We start from the raw sequence: 12,166 nt of genomic DNA on the forward strand, positions 1-12,166 counted from the left end.
GTTACGTCTTTGTTGAACTTTATTTAATCATACCTGAATCATTGTAACAGATTAATCATCAATCAAAGTGATTTTCCTAAAATACCAACTTTATTGTTAATTCTAAGCCCACAACAGATACTGACTCCCCACTTGTTTTCTACATTTTTTTCTCAACCAACCAATATTTTAATAACACACAATATTAACTGATGTAAAAAGTGCTTTCACAATCTGTTACCACCTAAATAATTTTGATAGTAATAGATGCCCCATCATGATGCTCTACATCATATAATTTTCAAAAATGTATTCTTTGACTTCTAACCTCTGCTCTTCTTTAGAATTGCCTTTGCTGCAGCCAGTACATGATCCTTTTTAACGATTCCACACTTATCCTCACAAACATTTGTCCTGGACTCTTCTGCCAATCGATGAAGAAACAATAAACAGTTTAGATGCACCAGTAGGTCGCCACTCAAGCCTAAACTCAACCTGACTTCTAAAAATTGGTTTCCTCTACTCTTCTTATAAACCCTTTAAACTTACAAATTACAATTTAATAAAAGTATTTTTGTTTATCCACATACAAGAAAAACAAGAATGACAATACCCTGTGTTGGTAGACATGAAAGAACTAGCTCTCTTATACATTGGTAGAAATGTAAATTGGTTCCCTTTCTTGAAGACAGATTAGTTAATTGCTTCAAAAGCCTAAAAAACTGTACATATTTTACACTTAGTAATTCCACATTTAGAAATGTATCATAAGGAAATAACATGACAAATGTCCAAAGATTATGCACTAAGACATTAACTGAAGTTTCCATTTATCAGGAACTGGTCCAATAATCTATGGCAACTGGATATTGTGATTATAACAAGAAATATATATTTGGTCTTTATCCTCTGGTTCCTGGAACAAGAGGTTCAAAAATCCTTGGAATTTCCTGAGTGATAGGGATGAGAGTGACATCTTTTGTTATTCATAATAAGCCCCTTTCACCAATATCTGAGTCTATGCTAATGAGATGGCTCTTGGCAGGTTCCTAGATAGCTTCAGAATGGGAGCTGGTTGCCAGAGGAACAAACCATGTGATTAGAGGTTTGCAACTTTCCTTCTCCCCATCCCCTAGTCCCTGCTGCTATACTCCAGATAAGGGCTAGAGATTGAGATACTCACCAATGGCCAAAGATTTAATCAACCATGCCTATGTAATGGAACCTCCATAAAAATCTATAAATAATAGGGTTTGAGGAGATTTAGTTGGTGAACTTGTTGAGGTGCTAGGTGGGTAATGTGCCCAGAAAGGGCATGGAAGCTTTACAGCACTCATTCTCAATACCTCGCCCTATGCATCTCTCCTATTTGGCTGTTCCTGAGTTCTTTCCTTCATAATAAATGATAATGGTAAGTAAAGTGCCTTTCTCAGTTCTGTGAGCCATTCTAGAATATTATTGAACCTGATAAGTGGATCATAGGAACCCCCAATTTATAGCCAGTTGGTCAGAAGTATAGGAGGCCTGAACTTGTGATTGGCATCTCAGTGGGGGCAGACTTGTGAAACTTTCATTCTATGCAGATAATGGACTTGTGGCACACCCAGTTGGTATCTGCATAGAATGAAAGAATTCCTTGGTGCAGAAATCCCATACAGTATCAAAAATGTTCTGAATAAAAACAGTTCATAGTAACTTATACAATAGAACAACAAATATTAAGAGTAAACTATACTTTTATCTTTTTGTAGTAGCAGTTTCACATATTTGGAATTTATTATATAGGCTTTCACATTTTAAAATTCATATTTTGTTGAATATGAAATATTTAAGAGTAAAATTCGATTTGAAAGAAAAACATGGAAGAAAATATGTTCCACAAAAGAAAATACTTCAAAATGACAAGAAGAACTTTCATAAACTATGTAAAAAAATTGTAAAAATATTGGCATCTATGTTAACTTTTAAGGAATTCATTAATATCCACAATATATAATAAGCTCCTATATATCAACAAAAAAGCACGTGCCCATAGAAAAATGGCAAAATGGCATAAAAAGATAATATAATGTAAAATATATTCATAAATAATATCATGTAAAATGTATTCAAATGGCCAAGGAACACATAAAGAAATTTCGACCTCATGTATTAAAAAATAAAAACCAGGCAAATTAAAACAATAATAGATATCTTTTGGCCCATGTAACTGGTGAAGCTGAGACTAAATGGTACTCTTACATTTCTAGTAGAATGAAACATGGCTTCATGATTGTAGTTTGGCTATATATATAGCCTTGTACTATGATCCCATAATTGTATTTTTTAAGAATTTAATCTAAGAATACAGTTGAAGATGTCTGTAAAAATAGAAAAGTGTTCACTGCAGCATTATTTTGAAAAATAAAAGAGTAATAATTCTTGTTATTTGATAATGAGAAAATGATCAAGGTCATTTTGCTAAATTCACTTAATGGACTATTACACAGCTATTAGAAATTATGTAGTAGAATTATCTTAACTGACACAGAAATATAAGCATAAGATATTAAGCAAGAAAAAAAATAAGTTAGTTTACAAAACCATAAAAATCAGTATGATTTTAATAAAATTAAATTAATAAAAGCAAAACAAACAAAAAGTACATTTTTTTTGGAAAAACTCATACATAATATGACAAAAGCGTAATCAATAACCACTAGTGTTGAGGTTGTGGTATTAAACGTGAAGTTTGTTCTTCCTTTTTCACTCACTGTATTTTATAGTTCATCTTTTACAAATATTTATCATTTACTCAATAAAGAAAAAGAAAAAAGGAAAGGAAAAGCGATGGTAAGAACATGAAAGAAAGTCAGAATGAAGTATCTACTCTAAATAATAGTTGAATGAATTCATGCATATATAGAAGTTATTTAAAGAGTGTTTATGGAAAGGTTTGTGTGTTTGCATGTGTGTGTCTGAGGGCAAGGGAAAGTATAAGATGGGTCCTGAAGTATCATGTGGCAGACACTGTTGATTGCCATTCTCCTTTCAATTGTGTTCCGGTGGCCATGCCTCAGCCCTAGGGTAATGTCAGCCAATGATGAAAATCCTGTTATCTCTTCTGACCCCAGCTCCTATTCCTTCTTGCTCGTCTTTCTTTCTGCTTGGAGATCTCTGCAGTGTCTTGTTCTCAGTTAATGGAGAGAATTTTAGGACAAGGAGTCGATAAGGAGAAACTGGGAAACTGAGGCACCATAAAGGGTTAAATCAGTAGTAGATAACACAGAAGACATTTGAGATCTAAAGAAAAGAGAAGTCCTCTTCTGTTTTCCTTCTTACTTTCTATTCTAGACCTTCAGTAATAAACAAAATACCTAATTCACAAAAAGTTGGAACTCTTTTGTCAGTAAAGCAGTCAAGCCTCACACACATCCTCTAAATCCAGTGTTTTTGTGTGTGAATTGGAGGCCAGGGGGTGGGCCCTTTACTCTCAAGTGTTTGACTCTGCTACCAGATGGTGGCTGCATACTTTTAGTGTTGAATTCCCTTATGTATTGTTAACATTGAATTTTTTCTGCACCCTTTTTATGATGCTAAAATGTTTAGTAAAATCACTGCTGGTTTCTAAGACTTCATATTTTTTAAATAACACCCTTGTGGCTTTCTTTCTACTGCCTTGAACAGTGACACATTGTCAGCAAAATCACAGCCCTGTGCTTTTGAGCACTGAAAACGTCTTTATGGCTGACACATGACTTTTTGTGGGTGGTTCTCGATAGAAAGCTAGGTGAACCATGAATCATCCCACAGGAAGATTAACATTTTTCTAAAGTCACTCCTTTGGCACAATTGTATGAATTTGGACTTCCATTAAAAATAGGATAGCTCAATATGATTAAATCAATGAAATCTCAACCATCTGACTTCATAACTGGAAACAGAGGTGAGTATAATCTAAATAATCCCAATATCTTTTGATAGAAAAATATGTGTGACAGCAAAGTCCCCAAACATTGACGTGAAATTAAATAATTAAGCTATGCTGAGACAGTCTGGTCAGGTGTTGGAAAATGACCCTACCTCCCTGTCCTGTCTTATTCAACATTCCATGACCTATTTCTAAGAAAGGAGGTCTTGCTACCAAGACTTCCTTTCTTTGAACTAGCTGAACCAGCCTGTCAACTAAATTCACAATGAATACCTTCCTAGGGGCAGAAAAATCACTGTCATGCCTGCTGCCAAACAAAAAGAAGGTGATTCATAAATGTTTGTTGAACAAGTGAAGAAAAGTCTTTCCATCTTTTGTTGGATTAGGATTAGATGACTGACTGTACACAGAGAATCTGCTTATATCAACACAGAACTTAATTAAGCAGAGTAATTGCTAAAGTCAATAGTTGCCGGAAGGCACATTTTCTTTGAGACTATTGGAATTTCCTACTAAGTAAACCAGGACACAAGAGGAAAACAACTCTGTGTCCCTGATTTCATTTCAACGGTAGCGAAACCATGATGTTGGGAAATTGTCTACACTATATAATACGTCAAGTCTTAGTTCATCTATATAATTCTAAAAGCGAGAAATCTTCACACATTAATAATTATCTTTCTCCCACTTCTTTCAAAAATTGCCAGTTGTTACTTATTCACTGATGGCAAACTATGGACTTCATAGGTGATGAACAATAGCCATCACAAAACATCAATCTGCACTTGTAAATTCACACCCATCTCCCTTGATGCTCAGCAAAATGGTGTCTGCCACTTTCTATTGGTTATGCTGAATGACTGCTGCAGAATAATCCACAACTCAAAAATATGCATAATTGCTCAGATAAAACATGCATGCTTTTAGTTGCAAAGAACACTGTTCTTCATCAACTGTGTTAAAATAGCTAAGGTATTTCTTCTCTCAGTATATAATGGCGGTCTTTGCCTTGCCACACTACCTTGTAGTGTTAATCTCAACTGCTTGACTTCCTTCCCTTCTCCCCCTCCCCTCTCCTTTCTCCCTTGTCTTTTGCTCAGAAAAGTAAATCCTGGTGTTTATAAAAATTGTCATTCTTTTGCATAAATTCAAGTGGCCGAAGAAAGATTCCTAATCAAGGAACCCTTAGGATATGTAGGCTGAAGGGAGTTCATATCTTTGATAGTGAGAAGGCATGGGGATTTAGGGACAGAGGAGCAGGGGAGACTCCAACGGAGTTTCTTAAGGAGATCTGTGTTGCCAGGTTGGAGATATGTTGACTAGAAGGGGAGAAACACTGAGAAGTTAGGAAAGGAAAAAGCCCAAAAAACGTAATTTGTGCAAAAAGCTGTAACCATCTCGGGAATGAGCAGTGGTGGTCCCAGAATTTCTATAAAGAAGGATCTTAGGAAAAAGTACTCTGGAAGAGAATGCAATCTTGATGCTGCATTTTCAGAGAAGCTAGCACATTGTTTACATTTGGATTTTACGCTAAAGAGTAATAAGAATATCAAAATTTTAAAGAGTAGTTTTACTTACATTTTACTTAAGATTGAGAAAAATGTATTGCTCATATTAAAGAAGAAATTTATCATTTGGCAGGTACAACTGGGGAACGGATGAAAATTATGGGAGGAGTGCTAAAGTCTCAGTCCTACTGAATGAGTCAAGATTAGCATGGCAAGTATTTTCAGAGAATTTTAATTAAATAAATAAAAATAGAAAAGAAAAGATGTGCTTTTTATCAAAAACACTACTATGAATATATATATATTTTTTTCTACTGAGTCTGCATACCAGTTTTTCTTGATGTACAGTAACAAAATACACAGTGGAAAATAAGAGCCCTCACCCATCCGACTTTGTGCATGTAAGCATTTTCCAGAAATCTTTGTTTGGGATATCTTATAAACTCAATGGGATACTTGACATCACTTTAAATTCCTGATTCTGTCACAGCTCATCGCCATGAATCATATTGCTATAGCTGGCTGCCCTCTCTTAAAAGCAATTGAATATGAACCTAGAGACACAAATGGTTTCAGAGACAGAAAGAAGCAACAGTTGTTTATGGAAGACAACTTGTGAAATAGATTGGAGGGGAAAAATGATTGTTTTAAACACACAATCTTGGAAAATGGTACATAGTGCTGAAAAAAGTATATTGCTTTCAACATGTTGTTCCTTTGCAGCAGGTAATATGTGTTCACTGTGACTTCCTCTCACAGTGTTTGCCATCTCATTTCAGTTAGTGGTGTGGAAGGCACCAGGACCTGTAATGTTCATCAGTGATCTGAATACATTTTCAGCTCATAGCCCCCTTTGTTAAGAGAGCAAGAACTGACAGCTTGAATGCGTGAAGAGGCAACAAACAAAATAAAACAGATATCAAAAAATCCTTTGCTTGTTTGGGTATAACTAGCATGCTGAGGAATCAATTGCTAAAGGAAATCTATTTCTGTATATTTCCTACCTATGCCTGAGGATCTTTGGCTAATATATTTTGATATGATTGTCCTTCCCTAAGAAAACCATCACACACACACACACACACACTACACACACACACACACACAATCAGTCCCAAACTCAAAGCAAACCACACAATTATTATCTACAATATTCTCTTTCTAATAAGATGCATTTCTTCCTTAGTAACAGTGCTCACATTTGGAAGGCAATATCCTTTCAGGGAGTCAGATTAATGAGAAGAAAATTTGCAGCTGCTGCTACAATTCACAGCACACATGTGCCCACTATAGTTATGAAAAAACCCCTCTCTAAAGGGTCTTTATCTTGCTTCATTGGGAATAATTTTTTAATGATTAAAAATAAGTTTCTAATTTTTTCTTCACCTAGCTTATAGTAGGGTGTCTTGCACACAGTAGTTATTTAACAAATTCTGCTAAATGATTACTGAAGTTTCCTCCCTGCAGTAACACTACTGCCTAGCGCAAAGTATGGGTTATGTTCATTCACGGGCCAGCTCTGTGGGTGTTAAACTTATACAGTTGCAAAAGCATTCAACTTGGTTGATGATGCTTGGCTATCATCATGTTGAAATTCTTGATATTTTTAAATAAGGTATCCCACCTTTTCATTTTTGTACTTGTGCTATGAATTATGTAGCCAGTACCTCACTCAGTACCTGTGTAAATGAATAAGAACAAATGAACGAAAGCAACGACTATCTAGCTTTTTTATTCTATGAGTTCCAAAATTTTCAATTGTGTTTAGAAGTCTTCAAATTTAGTCTCTTTAACTACCCCTAAAGTAAACCCAGCCCAAACATTGAAAGTCTTATGTATGACAACTCTTTAGAAAAAAAGGAGAAAAAGTGCATATATATGTTATTTAAATATATTTCAATGTAACTTTTTTCATATTTTTCTACCACAATGTTAAATATTCTAGACATGACTTGTAATGTAGAGAAATCAAAAGCCAAGGTGTTTTACACAGAAAGTATATGACAAAAAAAAGAAAAAGGAAAAACAATTTTAAATCATTTCTTCAAAAAAATAAAAAATAAAAATGAAAAAAAAGTAAATGATGATATTATTCCTTCAATACTAGATAAATATTTATTTATGTTATATAATGTGCTCAGGCCTGAAATAGAATATATAGAGAATTTTAAAATAAACAAGAAGCTAAATTATTGTTTTCAAAATTGACTGTAAGGAAAAAGAAGGAGGAAAAGGAAAAGACAAGAGTGTGACATTTTAAAATGGCATTTAAATATTAGTCAAGTGGCAAAATGCATAGACTGATTATCAGAAGTGAACAAATATAGATGTGTCCCTATAAGCAAAAAAGGTATAAAAATTTAGGTATCTAAAATAACCATAATCATTTGCTCCTATATCAATAACTTGTTTACTCTGGTGGGTTAGCTCAAGTGAGTAGTAAGCCATACTATAAAATTATAATAATTTAAGCAATGTGTTTTTAACATAAAAATAAACAAGTTGATTGATGAAAAGAATATTGCATACACAAAATCTGTGCATGCAATATTTAAGAACTTTTTAATATACTTAATATATTACACAGAAAGCTTAAAATTATTTAAAATGAGAAGGATCAATCAAAAAGGTGCTGGGATAATTTTTGGACTCTTTGGAAAACACATATAATTTAAATCCTTGTCTCATGCCATATACCAAAATAAATTCCAAATGAATTAAACATTTAAAGCTAACAAAACCATAAAACTAGATAAAATTATGTGAATTTATCTACAACCTGAATAAAAGACTTTTAAAACTCAAGTGGAAGAAAGAAATACAAAAGGGAAACAAATATATTATGCTATATAAAATCTAAACATAGCTACATTAAAAACACAAATTGAAAAACTGAAAAACAGAAGATATTCGTAACATATGTGACAAGGAAAAAAACACATCAATGATATATTATCTACATAGCAAAAAGAAAGAAGTATGCAGGTAATTCAAAAAGAAGAAATGTATATGGTTAATAGACATATCAAATAATACAAGTTACAGTAATAATGAGATGTCATTTTAAACTACTATAATGGATACCATAGTGTGCTGCCCAGATTCTACTTTGAGACTTAAATGATAATTCCTTCAGTTACTAGGGTATTGGCAACTGACGGAGTCCAGCTGAGTCCTTCTCTGTAAGTGTCATTAGCTGAAGGAAGCTACTTTGTCCAATGTCCTCTATTCGAGCAGCCTGCATCTAATGATGGATCCAATGCAAAAGTACAAAGTCCTGCTACCTTGTACAAAGATGGGGCAATCTAAAAAGTTATTCTAGCTCTGAAGTTTCCACAGAATTAGCTGAGACCAGTTGTAACTGCATTTCAACTCAACTATACATCTGCCCAATTCTGTTTCCCTCACCTCTTATATGTGTTGTTTCCAAGAGCACTCTTCAATAAACATCCTGTATGCACATCTGAGTCTGATTCTCAAAGAGCCCTACCTATGACAGTTGGTAATGGTAGTAGGGTGAGAGAAATCTAGAACTGTAATGAGAAGATGTTAAGTATCAGTTTCAGTCTCAAGACCAGCTGCCAGTGGCAGGTTCTGTAGGTCATTTCATTAACCTTCTTGCATTTTCCTAGAAAAGAAAGCAACCAGAATCCTGAGGAGCTGTTCCTACTAATTGTTATACAAAGCAGGAAGGTTAAAGTGGTACAAGGCATGGACTCCAATAGCAGCTCTGGCAACACAACCCAATTTTTCCCTTCAAAAACACAGCTACTGGCCATGTTGGCACTACACAGCTCATGGCCAAGTCCTTCTCAAGAAGAGTTGCCCTCAGCTGAAGAGAACCTCCTCATCCGAGGTCATGCCCCTCGCAGGGCAACCTGCAGTTTGCTACAAGGGTATCAAGTCTCGGTCCCCAAGACTGGGCTATTTTGAAGGAACATTGCAACCTTCAAGTTCTTTGTAAAGATCCATAGAACACTTGTTAAAATTGCATTGAAATTTAATTTCTCTCTTTGCTTTATCTTGTCTCCCTAAGCCCTCACTTGTGTTGTTCCCAGTAAACTTTTACACAATAATCTTAAAGTCTGGTTTTTTTTGTTTGTTTGTTTTTTAAGAAATCCAACCTATGACACCTACTATATCGGGTAATGATAAAATAAAAGATAATGATAGGTTTTGAGTATAATGAAAAAGGTCAGGATTTTCTAAAATATTGCTAGACATTTAAATTGATACTTTTGGAAGGTAAGTTGATATTAAACATCATTTTTAATGAAGTAATTCTATGCATATTTATTCTAAGGAAATAATTCTGGAGATAGTGAAAGATTTGGCTATAAATGTACTCATCAGTGACCATGTTCACTATAGCATAAGACAGAGAGAGAAAACACAAAAAAGTCCACAAACAGGTAAATCACTAAAGAAATTATTTATCATAAAACTGAGTATCAGTCGTTAAAAATGATTTTGTCAAATATATAATGCCATGGAAGAGGATAGATGTTAAAATTTAAAAAGAGGTTTATATAGTACCTAAAGTATGATTTCCTTTCTGTTGGAAAAAAAAAAGAACTGTATGTTAACTGACAACCAAGACCCAAGACTCTTCAACTTTGTCATTTTCTTCCTTGTGGGGAAAAGATGGGATTAGCAAACTGAGGACACTGTCTCCTCAAGGTTTGCATACCTGTCATAAGGAATTGCTTTCCTGTCTACTGGAAAGATTGAGAATTCTGCATCTTTTAAGAGTCCTTTTGAAAATTGATAATTATGCTTGTCTAATTGTTTCTTCAGAATTTCCTCTTTAAGAACAATGCTTTTAAACTATCTTAAAAAGCCATGCATTTCTACATAGTATCATGGAAATCATTATCTACTAATGTCCCAAACTTTAAAAATATACTGAATTGATATCATCATAGATCCTTAATTTGTTATCTTATTCATATGTATTCATAATTATGGAGAAAGGCAGAAGTATTTCTCTCTTTGAACAATTGATTGGATACTTCTGCTAGAAAAAACTGTGTTTAGCTGCCCTTCTGCAAATATTGCTTCTGCACTAGCTCTGGGGCCCTGAGAAGAATCCCACTGTCAGGTACCACCCATGTCCAGTGAAAAGAGGCACTGTTAGAATTAGGTAATGCAGAGCACTGGACTCCTTTGGTAAGTCTTTCCCTGGAATTCTATGTTTTCCATTTACTACAATTCAAAGAATTAAGGGACAGTCACATCTGCTGAGAAAGCGGGGCAGAGAGTCCTAGTTCAAAGTCTCTTCAAACCATATAGATGACTGATTGATAAATAGATAGACAAACAGACAGCCAAAGTGCTAGAAGTACATGGATCTCAGTTAGAGTTGTCTCTAGTTCTAGCCCAAGAATTTGTCCAGAACTCAGCATAATAGAAATATTGACACTGGTTAACTCTGGGTGCTGGTGTTGATGACTTTTACTTTTTCCCCATTTTTTTCATATATATATATATATTTTCATATATATATATGAAATATATATATGAAATATATATATATGTGTGTGTATATATATATACACATATATATGTGTGTATATATATATATATACACATATATATATATATACACACATACATATATACATATGCGCACACATATATATTCTAATTATATACACATATTGCTTTTATATTCAAAAATAATATAACAACATATTTGTAATAAGGATGACAAAGATTATTATGCCTGCTTTATAAAGATATTATATTATATATTATATATACATTATATATTTATATATTATATATCAATAAAATTCACAACTTTAAACAAAGCACCTTAGCAGCAAACTCATCATAGAAAATACAAAATGACGCATATTTTTTAGAATCTAAACTTAACAAAACAAATAAAAGAGTGTACATAGTTTTACTTATCAAATTAGTAAAGACTAAAAGGGACAAGAGAATTTGATGCCAGTGCGAATAAGATAGGTAATATTATATAGTGGTAAGGGATCAATGAATTGTATTCGAATTTGGAAAAGATTTTGACAATAAATATCAAGAATTTTTTAACAATTTGCATTGTTTTAACTTTTTTACTTTAATCCTCCTGCTTGAAATCTTGCCTAGAAAACTAAAATATTTAGATAATATATGCAAATAAATACTAATATCAGCATTATTTATAAGAAAAGAATTTCTTTGATATATATGTCTATACAAATAAACACATATCAAAGGTATTTGCCACCATTAAAGAAGTTATACAGATAGTTTTAGCTTAAAATATATTGAGATTGTGTGCGTATGTGCGTGTGTGTGTGTGTGCGTGTGTGTAAGAGAGAGAGAGAAAGAGAGATATGCATGCTATTGTATGAACATGGTCTCAATTTTGAAGAGAAAAAACCTGTAAACAAAAGACTAGAACAAAATAAGCCCAAATATTAACAACAGTTGTTCTTGAGTGGTGGGGTTATGGTTGCTTTATTCTCTTCTTATATTTTTTGTACTTCCAAAAATTTTTTTAACCTAAGGATGCAATCTTTAGAAATCAGGAAAAAATAGTAAAATAACAAACAACATAAAAAAAATCTAAGCTTCCTGCAGAACCTTTCATTAAGTGTGTATTATTAAACTAAGGGAGATAGATATTTTATGGTAATTAGCTCAACAGAATATTATTCAAAATATCTGGATTTTAATCATCACTCTGACAGCCAGCAGCATGACTTTAGTCTCACCTATTTACTGATTGCTTGATAATAGGAGATTTATTTAATTCTAT

The 12,166-nt window shown here is 33.4% G+C and overlaps 1 protein-coding gene across 1 annotated transcript in view; it reads right to left on the reverse strand.

The window, feature by feature from the left end:
* Positions 1-12,166, reverse strand: part of LOC120598554 (EGF-like and EMI domain-containing protein 1) — a 495,472-nt gene that overhangs the window by 87,654 nt on the left and 395,652 nt on the right. The window lies entirely within an intron of this gene.

This window comes from Pteropus medius, unplaced genomic scaffold, assembly GCF_902729225.1.
Source record: "Pteropus medius unplaced genomic scaffold, Ma_sr-lr_union100, whole genome shotgun sequence".
Classification (NCBI taxonomy): domain Eukaryota; kingdom Metazoa; phylum Chordata; class Mammalia; order Chiroptera; family Pteropodidae; genus Pteropus; species Pteropus medius.